General features: G+C 39.0%; 1 protein-coding gene across 3 annotated transcripts in view; it reads right to left on the minus strand.

Moving 5' to 3' along the window:
- shank2b (SH3 and multiple ankyrin repeat domains 2b) overlaps window positions 1–13,985 on the minus strand; it is a 1,055,424-nt gene that overhangs the window by 314,582 nt on the left and 726,857 nt on the right. The gene's annotated exons all lie outside the window — the stretch shown is intronic.

A 13,985-nucleotide genomic window follows, 5' to 3' on the forward strand; every position in this document is an offset into this window, starting at 1 on the left:
TAATAAATTTTATTTATATAGAGCTTTTCTCATGCTCAAGGCACTTCGTAGAGTCTCATAAAAAACACATTGGATACAAATGTTCCTGAAGAGAATAGTAAAACAGTTAGATACACTATATACAAAAGCATTAAATAGAATAAAAGACAATAAACCCAGGTAAAATACTAAATTCAATACACACACACACAAATTATCCTGAGCATTTGGACAACTGAAAGAAGGGTCAGAATGTCAGGTTAAGTTAAATGGCTTCCTGAACAGATGAGTTTTAAGTTGTTTTTTTAAAAGAATTAATGGAGTAAGCTGATCTAATTAATTTTGTGAGGGGGAGGTCATTCCAAAGTCTGGGCGCTATACGGCTAAAGGCCCTGTCACCCATGGAGTGCAGGATTGCCAGAATCAGAAGACCTTAGTAGGTGAACAAGAGCATAGTGATGAAGAAAGTCACTGATGTAGTCCGGTGCAAGGCCATTTAAAGCTTTGTAGGTTAATAATAGTCTTTTTAGTCTAATAGCCAATAAAAGATGTCATTTTGCTTGACTTCTCTGGGTTAATAATAGAATTTTAGCACGTGAAGGAGAAGCAGGATGGGTGTCGTGTGTTCACCGTTGCTGGTTCATGTAAGGACTCTTGCAGTAGAGTTTTGAATCAGGCTGGAGCTGTGATAAAAGATTAGAAGGGGCATCTGTCAGTAGGGGGTAACAATAATAGATGCAGGATGTGATAAATTTTTCTCAGCATTAGAAAAGGAGATGAATGAGCGAATACGGGATATGTTACAAAAGTGAAAGTAGGAAAATTTCTTAATGTGGATTACGTGCATGAAATTAGAAAGGGAGGAAACAAAAATGACATCAAGATTCCTTGCATTAGAAGAAGGTCTGATGAGATCACCGTCAAGAGTGACTGAGAAGGAGCCTAATTTCTTAAGTTGCATTTTAGTGCCAATTTGCAGGAGTTCAGTTTTATTGCAATTTAATTTTAAACAGTTCTAGTCCATCCATTTTTTAATTTCACTGAGGCAAGTTGTGAGCTGAGAAACCCCTGATGAAGTTTCACTTTTAACATTGAAAAACAGTTGAGTATCATCCATCCATCCATTTTCCAACCCGCTGAATCCGAATAAAAATCATAACCCAGTCCATAGCTACGAATGATATGGCCAAGGGGAAGCATGTAGATACAGAAGAACAGGGGGCCGAGGACAGGCCCCTGAGGAACCCCCCTTGTGTGACTGGCACCGAGTTGGCTTCTGCTGTTGCCAAGACTAACAAACTCTTGCCTGTCAGTCAGATAGGACTTCAACCACTGCAGGGAAGTGCCAGAAACACCCAGCATGTTCTCCATTTTGGACAGTAGAATGTCATTTTTAACTGTGTCAAATGCTACATTAAGATCTAACAAAACTAATATGCTGGTTTGTTCAGAGACTGCTGTGATAAGCAAATCATTGGTTACCTGAAACAGCTGGGCTATACCCTGAAATCAGACTGAAAGGGTTCCATTAGTTTATTAGAAGTTAAGTAATTGGTGAGTTGGTAGGCTGCAACATGCTCAAGAACTTTTGACAGAAAAGCTAAGTGAGAGAAAGACTGAAAATTGTTAATGCCGTCAGCATCAAGACCAGACTTTTTACCACAAGGTTTTTTTTTTGGCATGTGCATTTTCCTTGTTTTTGGGATATGCATATTTTCACATGCAAATACATGCAAAGTTTTGTAAATGAGCCCCCAAGGTTGTTTGTTGCTCTGCACTCAGTGCTATCAGGGTAGGTTCTGGCCCCTTACAACCTATAATTGGATTAAACTGTGTCAGTGCCACATGGATTGGTATCCCTGGTCAGGGGGGAGTAAGGAACCAGACACAGGAAAGATATCCAGAAGGGATGGACGGACAGCCCATCAGTTATGAAAGACGCTGCAGGAGATGTGTTATTCCCCCAGGATGCTAGATGGCAGCAGCCCTCCGTAACGGTGCCCATTTGGGAACCAGCAGGGAATGCTGGGAGATGTAGTCTGGCAATGTAGATCTTCTGGGGACCGTGGGTGCTGCAAGGGAGATGAGTTCCCTAATAAATGAAACTTCTGTATGACCCCAAAGTACTACCATCGGGCAGTGGCACTGGCTCCAGAAGTACTCCTTAATAAAAGGGACCGCACTCCCTTGTCCAGGTGAGTCGGAGCTGGGAGGACATGAAGCAACCCTCAAATGGAGGAGGGCAGTGCAATGGTGAAAGAAGAGGTGAATTGTGGAGAGAGAGAGAGAAAGAGAACCTCTGCTTGTGTTTTTGAAGCTTTCTGGAGGTGTGTTTAATAAACCGTCCTTTATTTGAACCAGGGACTCTGTGTCATCATGTTTGGGGTTCGCCGATGCCCCGGGTTCAATCACAGCTGTTATTAACAATGGTAAACAATAGGCAGCTACAAACTATATCTACATCTTTCTTAAGCTGGGTGCATCAGACGAGTGCCATTTAATTTAAAACCTTGCTTAAACCAATCACGATTTTGAAATGCAACTGACAAAACATTGAATAAGGTGTTACACACACCATAGAAGAGGAAACAGCATTAACAAGTACAGTGAGCAACACAGAGAGCACTAAGGTGTTTGTGAAAATGAAGCGGCAGTAGTAGTCCAAAGTGAACATGTCAGAGAATATACCACTTCTGAGTAACCTTCTCACTTAGGTTGCTCTGACTAAACCATAAGTAAGACAACACCCTGCACTGCAAGTCCTAGAGTATACTGTACATGCAGGTCACAGAACAGACAGCATATTATCAAATCTTTTTTTTTTTTAAAGTAAAATAAAATATTTATCACAAACATATTTGTTATTTCAGAGATCAGAAGGTTCTTTGATTCCCCTTTTCTTATTTGGTAATTTAGTATTGTGAGATGCTGGTGGGGTTGGGCTTTTTGGGGTTGGTGATGGGACTGGAATAAAACCTTTTGCTACTGAGTGCAGCAAATTAAAGAATCAGTGAATCAAAGATTTCTTCATTGACCTCAACCAAATGACTCCAATCACTGCACTGAGTATCAGAAGGCTACCCGAGGCAGCAGGAGCAGGTGATGTATACACAATACAAACTTTAAATTGAAGTTGGATTACAAAATTAACAGTGGCTGTTGCAAATGAGGTACATGCAGTAATGCGACCACCTCATCTATTCCTTATTACAAAGTTACAGAAAAAGTCTATTTTATTAATGTTTCAATAATAGATATTAGAGGATATGTTCAGGGAAAATAACATAATAACAGCATAAACGATATAAAGGACGGGCAAGGCTTTGGTGGGAAAAGGAGGATTTGGTAAGGCGTTGACTGACACTGAGCCATGCACTTCCAGGCACACTCGATGGTGGCTATTACAGTACACTTAAAGAGCCGTGCACTCTACCTTAATACAAGAATATCACTAACTCCATTGTCCTGATAGAACTGTTCTTATATATATATATATATATATATATATGATAATCTTTGGAAGAATCATTGGATATCATTATACAGGGTGGGCCATTTATATGGATACACCTTAATAAAATGGGAATAGTTGGTGATATTAACTTCCTGTTTGTGGCACATTAGTATATGTGAGGGAGAAAACTTTTCAAGATGGGTGGTGACCATGGTGGCCATTTTAAAGTCGGCCATTTTGGATCCAACTTTTGTTTTTTCAATAGGAAGAGGGTTATGTGACACATCAAATTTATTGGGAATTTCACAAGAAAAACAATGGTGTGCTTGGTTTTAACGTAACTTTATTCTTTCATGAGTTATTTACAAGTTTCTGACCACTTATAAAATGTGTTCAATGTGCTGCCCATTGTGTTGGATTGTCAATGCAACCCTCTTCTCCCACTCTTCACACACTGATAGCAACACCGCAGGAGAAATGCTAGCACAGGCTTCCAGTATCCGTAGTTTCAGGTGCTGCACATCTCGTATCTTCACAGCATAGACAATTGCCTTCAGATGACCCCAAAGATAAAAGTCTAAGGGAGTCAGATCGGGAGACCTTGGGGGCCATTCAACTGGCCCACGACGACCAGTCCACTTTCCAGGAAACTGTTCATCTAGGAATGCTCGGACCTGACACCCATAATGTGGTGGTGCAGCATCTTACTGGAAAAACTCAGGCAACGTGCCAGCTTCAGTGCATAAAGAGGGAAACACATCATCATGTAGCAATTTCGCATATCCAGTGGCCTTGAGGTTTCCATTGATGAAGAATGGCCCCACTATCTTTGTACCCCATATACCACAACATACCATCAATTTTTTATTTTTTTGTTCCAACAGTCTTGGAGGGATCTAACCAATGTGGGTTAGTGTCAGACCAATAGCGGTGGTTTTGTTTGTTAACTTCACCATTCACATAAACGTTTGCCTCATCACTGAACAAAATCTTCTGCATAAACTGAGGGTCCTGTTCCAATTTTTGTTTTGCCCATTCTGCAAATTCAGTGCGCTGATCTGTGTCATCCTCGTTGAGATGCTGCAGTAGCTGGAGTTTGTAAGGGTGCCATTTGTGAGTAGCTAATATCCGCCGAAGGGATGATCGACTAATGCCACTCTCCAGTGACATGCGGCGAGTGCTACGCTGTGGGCTCTTGCTGAATGAAGCTAGCCACTGACAGCCACTGATGTTTCTTCATTAGTGACAGTTTTCATGCGTCCACATTTTGGCAAATCCAACACTGAACCAGTTTCACGAAACTTAGCAAGCAGTTTGCTAACTGTAGCATGGGAGATGGGTGGTCTCGTAGGGTGTCTTGCATTGAAATCTGCTGCAATGACCCGGTTACTGCGTTCACCAGACATCAACACAATTTATATCCGCTCCTCACGTGTTAACCTCTGCGACATGTCAATGGCTGTAAACAAAGAGAAACTTGTAAATAACTCATTAAAGAATAAAGTTAAAACCAAGCACACCATTGTTTTTCTTGTGAAATTCCCAATAAGTTTGATGTGTCACATGACCCTCTTCCTATTTAAAAAACAATAGACTGGGTTCAAACAATGGCCTGATCACTGCCTTTTTTATCAGTCACCTAGAATCCTTTTATTTGTAAAATAAATATTATACACGTTATTATTTTTAAAAATGTGAACCTTATTTCTTATTCGTTATGTTTTTATTTAGCCTCTACTGTTTGAAATATGGGCATCACAGAGGTGCTGCTGCAATACAGCTCTAAGAGACACAGTCCAAATTGAGTTTGCACTTTCTCCCAGTGTTCTTCTGTACTTGTTTAAAGCATCCTTCCCACATCCAACTCTAAAATGACCCAGTGCCTGTGTGTGTGTATTTCTATGCCCGCCAATGGAATGGCTCCCTTTCCACCACCTTTTTCCAATTTAGACACAATGTATTTGGGGTTGGCTTCAAATCTCCCCAACCTCACACCCCGATCCTATCATAGCACTAAAGAGGCATAGAAAATGGATGTGTGAATGCTTTGATAAAACCAAAGGAAACTCATAATGAAGAAATACACAAACATTATGTGAAATTAAGTCTGGCAAACTAATTAACAAAAAATATCATAAAGTTACTTACAGTAACATTGTCATTTTTATAGGAGCTCTTACATTAAGGCTAGGATGATCATCTTTGGAAGCTTTCTGCTTGTGGACTTTCTAGCTTGGAACCAAATGAACATTATAATGACAAGACTCACAAACCATTAAACTCCAAGTTTCTCAGAATGCAGATGGTGACATTTTTTTAGAATGATTGTGATGCTTTTTAGCACTATTCCATTTTCATTACGTTTTCTAAAAAAATATCTAAAAATGCCTTCTAGAATTCATACAGTGTTTTCTGTATTGTGCTGTTTAAAAGGCTTTCTTTGTTAAATTGTGAATATCTGTGCACTGACATAATGGTACCATTTTCTCCATTAAAATGCCTGCAAAAAAGTTTAACAAAATAGGCAAAAGAAAACACAGAAATGCTACTGCTTATCTATGACCAGGTCCTATAAATGAAGACAATCTTATTACAGTTATAAAAGTTTACACAGCAGCTAGCAAAGCGGAGTTAATGAAAAACAATATGGAAGTATTTGTGAAGATCCTGATGCTTCTTATGTAGTTGACTGTAAATGATAATCTTGTAGTGCAAGAAAAAAACAATCCATGCAGTACAGGACAATATACACTGTAAGATTTCACATCTTTACACATTTTTATTTCTCCTCCCTTTGAAACACTTCAGTTTACTGAGGGCTTAATTTCGACTGCTCATTTCCCCTGTCGCTGTGACTAAGATGTACTTCCGGGTTATAGGGCACATATGATTCTCTGGGCCTCCCTGCAGCGTCCTCTATGGGCCCCTGTGGTATCCAGCAGGTCTGTGGATAAAAACTCCAATGTCCAGAATTCCCGGCTGGCATTCGGAGCACCTCCATGCTGCAAGGAGAGCTCCACCTGGCGGCCTGGGGGTATTGGCCTGGATAACTGGCCAACCATAGTCCACACAGTACTAGAGTGTTAATGTTTCAAAGGACCTGGGGAGTTTATTTATGTTCTTTTTCCTGGCATATCTATTGTATATAGTTAAAAAAGAGACATGAAGCCAAACAAATATATTGGGTTGTAGGAAGATTATAAGAAGTGATAGTGTACATATGATAACACTACTAACACTAATACTATTACTACTACTGCTACAACTACTACTTCAACTATAAGTTGACAGACGTAAAGCAAAAATAAATCCTGGGAGCAGTGCTAAAATGTGCACAGAATTGTCAGTTACAATAAATGGGCAACCCAATGTTGTACCTTTTAAGGAAGTTGATCAACACACAGTCTAAAACAGAGAATTCTGATAATTAAGAGTTTTTGGACAGGGGGATTGTTAAATATACTGGTATACTATATAAGTGAGGAAAAGATCACATCATATTAAAGTAATCAAGAAGGCATGTAATGCAATAAGGAACAAGTGATAGAAATGGGATCTGACGGGAAATGGGGTCACTTTATTGATTAAAATGGTATATATAGAGTAAGAGAGAAGCATTGAATGTAAGAAAATAACAGAAGCTTTCAGAGCTGGCCAGAACCGAAGGCAGAAATAATTTAGAAAATGATAGAGAGCTGGTTAAACTGAAATTGTATGTCTTGGAAGGTGTATTTCTCATAGCCATTTGGCAAAAAAATCACTAATGAACTGAACTATAGTAGTGACCATGTAGGATTTTTACATTACTTACTTTTGAAAAAAAGGAGATTCTGTGCACCTGTGACCCCCAGTTTCTTCCTGTGATACAACGGGCCTGAGAAACATAAACTAGGATCTGGCCACTATTAATAATTTGTTCACGTCAGCTTTGAAAAAAAAGAATGATGATTTGCATGAAAGGAAAGCATGATGCACATCAGAACCTCAAATGGTTTTACTTAGAAATATCAGGTAAGTGTGTGTATGGAGGAATATTTCGGACAAAATTAAATAAATAAATACATGCGTAAATAAATAAAAGTACTGTGAAATGTGAGCATAAATAAATAAATGTGTCACGAAATATGTTTTTGTTGCTTATTTATTTATTTCATTTTGTCCGTAACATTCCTGCAAACCGTCATGAAATACGACTTGAAATAAAACTGTCATTTTCACTCATCAAAGTTGAGAGGAAGGGCTCTAACACGCCCTCTAGTTACAAGAATTAATTAGAAAAATGCTTACTACTACCAATGAAATGGATTCTGCCGTACTTTGAAATGGAATGCCCAAAGCAACTCCAACTAATATTTTGAACTGAGTATTTGACCCTTGTTTTACGAGTATAAAGTCAGGTGCATATTCGCAGCTACTTTTTCGAACAACTTTGCCACTGATCAGAGTATTCTATTGACTCTGCTGGAATGTCAAAGGATGGACGTCCAGAGCAGGGAACTGTATCACCTGAACTGGAGTGTAGTAGAGTCCGTTCCAGTTCAAATACTCAGTTCAAAATATTAGTTGGAGTTGCTTTGGGCATTCCATGTCAAAGAAACTAAACTAATACAGCCGTTGCAGCTTACCGTATATCAAACTAGCTCACTCACCTTGTGATAGTCTTCTCCGATACAACCATATAGATCTACACTCTGTCGTACTTTTAAACTGCATAACAGAAGGTGTTCTATTGAATCAGCTGGAATGTCAAAGGATGGACGTCCAGAGCAGGGAACTGTGTCACCTGAACTAGAGTGTTGTAGAGTCTGTTCCACCTGTTCTTCGATAATTTCAAAAATAGTTTCATCTATATCGGAGTCTAAAAGGGCCGCCAACATTGTAATTTCTTCTGATAAATCTCTCTCTGAAATAGGAAATATCTTCGGCAGAATCCATTTCATCGGCAGTAATAAGCATTTTTCTAATTAATTCTTGTGCTTCGATTCACCAATCAGTAACTAGAGGGCGTGTTAGAGCCCACCCTCTCAACTTTGACGAGTGAAAGTGACAGTTTTATTTCAAGTCGTATTTCATGACGGTTTGCAGGAATGTTACGGACAAAATGAAATAAATAAATAAGCAACAAAAAGCATATTTCGTGACACATTTATTTATTTATGCTCTCATTTCATGACATATTTATTTATTTAGGCTCTCATTTCATGACACATTTATTTATTTATGCTCACATTTCACAGTACTTTTATTTATGTACACGTTTATTTATTTATTTTATTTTATCCGAAATATTCCTCCATATGTGTGGTTTTATTTAAGTCAAATGTTAACGTTAGTGAACAGTGTGGAGGATGGCCGGCCGTTTATCCCGGCCAATACCCCCAAGCCACCAGGTGGAGCCCTCCTTGCAGCATTGAGGTCCCCAGAAGACCAGCAGGGCATCATGTACAATGGAGTTTTTATGCCTAGCCCTGCTGGATGCCATGGGGGCCACTAGGGGATGCTGTAGGGAGGAGTATTGGATATTTTCCCTACACCCCGGAAGCACACGTGGACAAGAGGATTGACGTGCTTCCGAAGTGAAGAAAATAACTTGTACCTGACCCAGAAGTGATTGAGAGCCACATGTACTGGGGATTAGGAACACTTCCGGGTCAGGAGATATAAAAGGACTGTGGGAGCTGTGGGAGTGGAGGATTGATTTATTGTAGTATTAGTGATTATTGTATGAGTATTGTGGAGGAGAGGGTGCTTTGTGCACTGTGGCGATTAAATAAAGTCATCATTTGGACTTTTATCTGGTGTCTGGAGTCGTGGACAGGGGTTCAAGGGAGCAAGAGCGCTCCCTATCTACCACAACGGATATTACAAAATGCTTAGAAGAGTAGAAAAAAATTGACAAGGGCAAATCTTAGATATTACAGAAGTTTGTAAAGTTGTACATTCAGGGAATTTTAACATTAATTGAGATTTCCTTCCATATACTCGGTTTCGTCCCTCATCAGAAACACATGCCAGTGTGGTTAATCGACTTGGTATTGGTGAGTGTGTGAATGAGTGCGCCTTAATTATAGATTGCTCACTTCATCCTGGCCTGGCTACTGCTCTGAGTGTGGTGCTGCCAGGTTAGGATCGAACTACTATAACAAAAAAAAAAAAAGTGAATTAAGCAGTTTTTAACAATGAATGGACTTTTTTTTAAAACATAGCCCCTTTTGCATGCTCAACATTGGTCCCTTCTTATATAAATTCAAATTTAAAAAGCTAAATATGATATAGAGTGCTTCTAGTTTAACTTTGATATATCAATATAGCATAACATTATCATCTCTACATCCAACTGCTGTTTGTGGACTACAGCTCTTCATTTAACTCCATCATTTCATCCCAGCTCTTCGCTAAACTCCTGGATCTGGGGCTTAGCTCTCTACTGTGCAAATGGGTACTGGACTTCCTCACTGGCAGACCTCAGAAAGTGCGTATTGGTGGAAAAACCTCCTCCATCATCAACATCAACACTGGCACCCCGCAGGGAAGCATGCTGAGCCCCCTGCTTTACTCTCTGTACACCCATGACTGTGTTGCTAAGTACAGCTCTAACACCACCCATAAGTTTTCTGACGATTCCGCTGTAATAGGTCTGATCAGCGAGGACGATGAGACGGCCTACAGGGGGGAGGTCAGACTCCTGTCAGAATGGTGTCAGGACAACAACCTCACCCTCAATGTTAGCAAAACTAAGGAGATGATTGTGGATTTCCGCAAACAGGCAACAGAGCACAGTCCCATCTACATCGGAGGTGAGGCTGTGGAGCAGGTCAGCAGCTTTAGGTTCCTCGGAGTCACCCTCACTGATGACCTTAAATGGTCAAGTCACATTGCGACAGTAGTCAAGAAAGCCCAACAACGCCTCTACTTCCTCAGGAGAGTGAGTAAGGCCCGGACATCCCCCACAACTCTGAGCAGATTCTACAGGTGTACTGTCCGTACTAACCCCTAATCTCTCTCCTGTTCTTTTTCCGTTTTTCTGTGGTGGCGACCTGCGCCACCACCACTTAATCAAAGCACCATGATGTCCCAACATTGATGGATTAAAGGCCAGAAGTCCACATGACCGTCGTCATCAAGTCCTTCCATGAGATCTCTGAATACAATGAGGACTGATCATATATGTTAGGTAGAATGCCCAGAGGGAGCTGGGCAGTCTCATGGCCTGGAACCCCTAAAGATTTTATTTTTTCTCCAGCCGTCTGGAGTTTTTTTTTTTGTTTTTTCTGTCCACCCTGGCCATCGGACCTTACTTTTATTCTGTGTTAATTAGTGTTCTCTTGTTTTATTTCTTACTTTGTCTCTTTTCTCTTTCTTCATCATGTAAAGCACTTTGAGCTACATTATTTGTATGAAAAATGTGCTATATAAATAAATGTTGTTGTTGTTGTACTGTGGAATCCATCCTGACATGATGCATCACATCATGGTACAGCAACTGCTCAGTTCAGGACTGCAGAGCTCTGCAGTGTGCGATGAATTCAGCACAGCAGATCACGGGCACACAGCTCCCTGCAATCCATGATATCCACACTACACGCTGTCCCAGGAAAGTGAACCGTATCAGGCGGGACCCAAGTCACCCTGCACTGTCACTTTTCACCCTCCTCCTATCTGGGAAGCGACTAAAGTCCATTCAGACGTGCACCTCCAGATTAAGGAACAGTTTCTACCCAACTGCAATCAGACTCATGAACAATCAGTAACCTTGTGTCACCTCCACTGCTACCTGTACATATACTTCTGCCACTGTCTCTATTTATTCCTAGAATTCTGGTTTTATTCATTAACTTATTTATATTAATTTATTTATTGTGTGTTTTTTTGTCTATGTTCACTATCTGCAGGGGCACATGCAAGCAAGCATTTCATTGTACATGGTACTTGTACTTGTACACATGACAATAAAGGTTTTCATTGAATCTGTCTATTTCTTTTTTATGAAAATTGCTTTCATATAGTTTAGCAGTTTGCTTCGATGCAAAAAAGCATGTTATAATTTGTACATTGTTTTCACCAGAGCTTTGAACTTTCTCAGATACTTAAAGAAAAATGCCACTGAAAGAAAATATGCTACAGAAAAGTTTTTTCCAAGATAAAACAAACACAACATTTTTAAATACTCATTGGAGAGACAAATCCACTTCCACACTGAGAAGCACTGTGGTACTGCTCATGCTTTATGCTTTTCTGGTGTTGCTTTGTTAAGTTTTTCAGAAACAAGCAACAAGTTTTAGACTATTGTGAAACCATTTAACCATTCTTGGCCAAGGTGCCAGCAATACATATAAGAAACACACACAAGAAACCTCCTAGAGATCAATGAAAGCATCACTGGTTTGTTGTTGAAGGAGGCAGTTCAAAGAGAGAAATTTCAAAATGTCTGCTGTGAACTGCACTCAGTAAACCAGAAGAGCTGAAACACTGGAAGATTATATCTGCTGCTCAGCATATGTTACCAAGGCAACATAGGCAAAGGGTCACAACACCTGTTTAAATTCCCAAGCCAGAAAACTTTTATGAGGCATACTGTGGAGCCATGCAAGGATTTCAGCATTCTTCTTACAAAAATCTCACGTGGAGAGAGTCTACCCATGAAGCTGCCAGTGTCATGGCACACTGTACAAAACACAACATGTTTGCCAAATAACACAAAACATATAATACATTGTATATGGTTAAAGTGCTCCAAAAAAAATTTAAAAAATGCAATAACATTGGAGAAGACTAACAAAGTCCAAGAGAAACAGGCAATCCCAACCAGCTAATACATTCACAACTTTGTACTTCAGTCTGATGTTGGAGCAAGGAAGGTGTGGGTTAAGGCTGCTGTTGAAATGATAAAGTTCTTGATCGTGGCAGTGGGTAAATGTGTGACACTACAGCACAACAGTGATTACCCTTTAATAAGGGTTCACTAGCAAATCTTTATAGTTTTCAAAACAAATACAACATAAACCAAAGGTTTATTAATGACAATATACTATCGTAAGAACATAATGCTTGTAAATAAGCAGCACTAAAATGTTTATTTCATAAAAAGGGGAGTCAAATTGACACCAAGTGTATCTTCTGTTCATTGTATGGTCATGACTTTAATTACTCTGTGTATCTTGCTTGAATTTATACAGGTACAGTATATTCAATATCTCATTATGCTTAATTCATATATTAGCATGGAAAATATACACAAATGAAATTATTCATTACTTAGGGGCAACCATACAATAGTTTTCTCCATAAATGCTTAATATCCTGTAAAGAGAGTTGTGAACTTTGTAAGACCCTCTTGAGTGGCACAGTTATCAAATCTGCACTTGACTGAAAACAAATGGCATCTCAGGTTGTGTGCCACACTGCAAAAGGACTAAGGTCTGATATTCACAGGCACAACGCACAATGTCACCATCTACAATTACTAAACCGTGTCTACCATGGACTTTCAGCTCGGTGGCTCTGGAGACGGTACTCTAGCAACTTATGTACAGGAGTGTTAAAATAGATTTTGTAATTTTATTTTGTAAAATATTGTCACATTTCACATCTATAACAACAAATCATCAGTAATACCTGCAAAAAAAAAAAAAACAAAAACCTGTACAACACCACCAAGTTTTTTGTCTACAATTGATTATTGCTAATAAATTGTTGACTATATTATCTTCAGTGCAAATTGGCAAACAACTTTACAAAAAGATCCCAGAATATTTCTCATCCGTCCTATCACAACATTACACTGAACTGAAATGTCTGTAACACCTTCAAGCATAGCAAACTGGCCCATTTAATAGAAACATACCCTAAAGTAAAATGGATTTATGCAACTGTATATTCAGCATGAATTTAGGCAATTCAGACAGATGAAATTTCTAATAATACCATTATACACACCAGCATAACCGCTTTTCAAAATGCTGTTCTTTCACAGTCTTTATAAAGGTGCACATTATTGGGTAAATTATCAAATGTAAATCCATGTATTTTAATGCCAAACACTCAGTTAATACCACAAGCAATATCAGTGAATTGATCGGAATCATCAATGTAAGTCCAGCATTACAATGCAATATAAAAAATAACAAAATGTAATGAAAAACTAAAAACATTAACAGACAAAGCCTAAATGACAATTTCTGCCATTTTGAAACAAAGTTACAATTATACTATAAAATGCCAACTAATGTCATCATATTTATGCCAAGCAACACCACAGAAAAGTCTAATCAACAGTACAACAGTTTGCATTGCTTTTAACATATTCCAAAAAAATAAAAAAGGACAGTGAATGCAGTGATCTCAAGGAAGCCTTCATACAATTAAATAAAGAAAAAAATGACAAATGTTAAAAACCAAAGCAACAAATCTCAGTCTCAATTAACAATTAGGTACTGCACAATCAGTCAAAGAAACCACAATCAAATGCTAAATAATTAACAGAATAAAGACAAGCAATGCTGCAAATACACATTTAGTTAATTTAAGGTCTCAGCAGCCCATTCCCAGCAGA

This window comes from Polypterus senegalus, chromosome 1 (assembly GCF_016835505.1).
Source record: "Polypterus senegalus isolate Bchr_013 chromosome 1, ASM1683550v1, whole genome shotgun sequence".
Classification (NCBI taxonomy): domain Eukaryota; kingdom Metazoa; phylum Chordata; class Cladistia; order Polypteriformes; family Polypteridae; genus Polypterus; species Polypterus senegalus.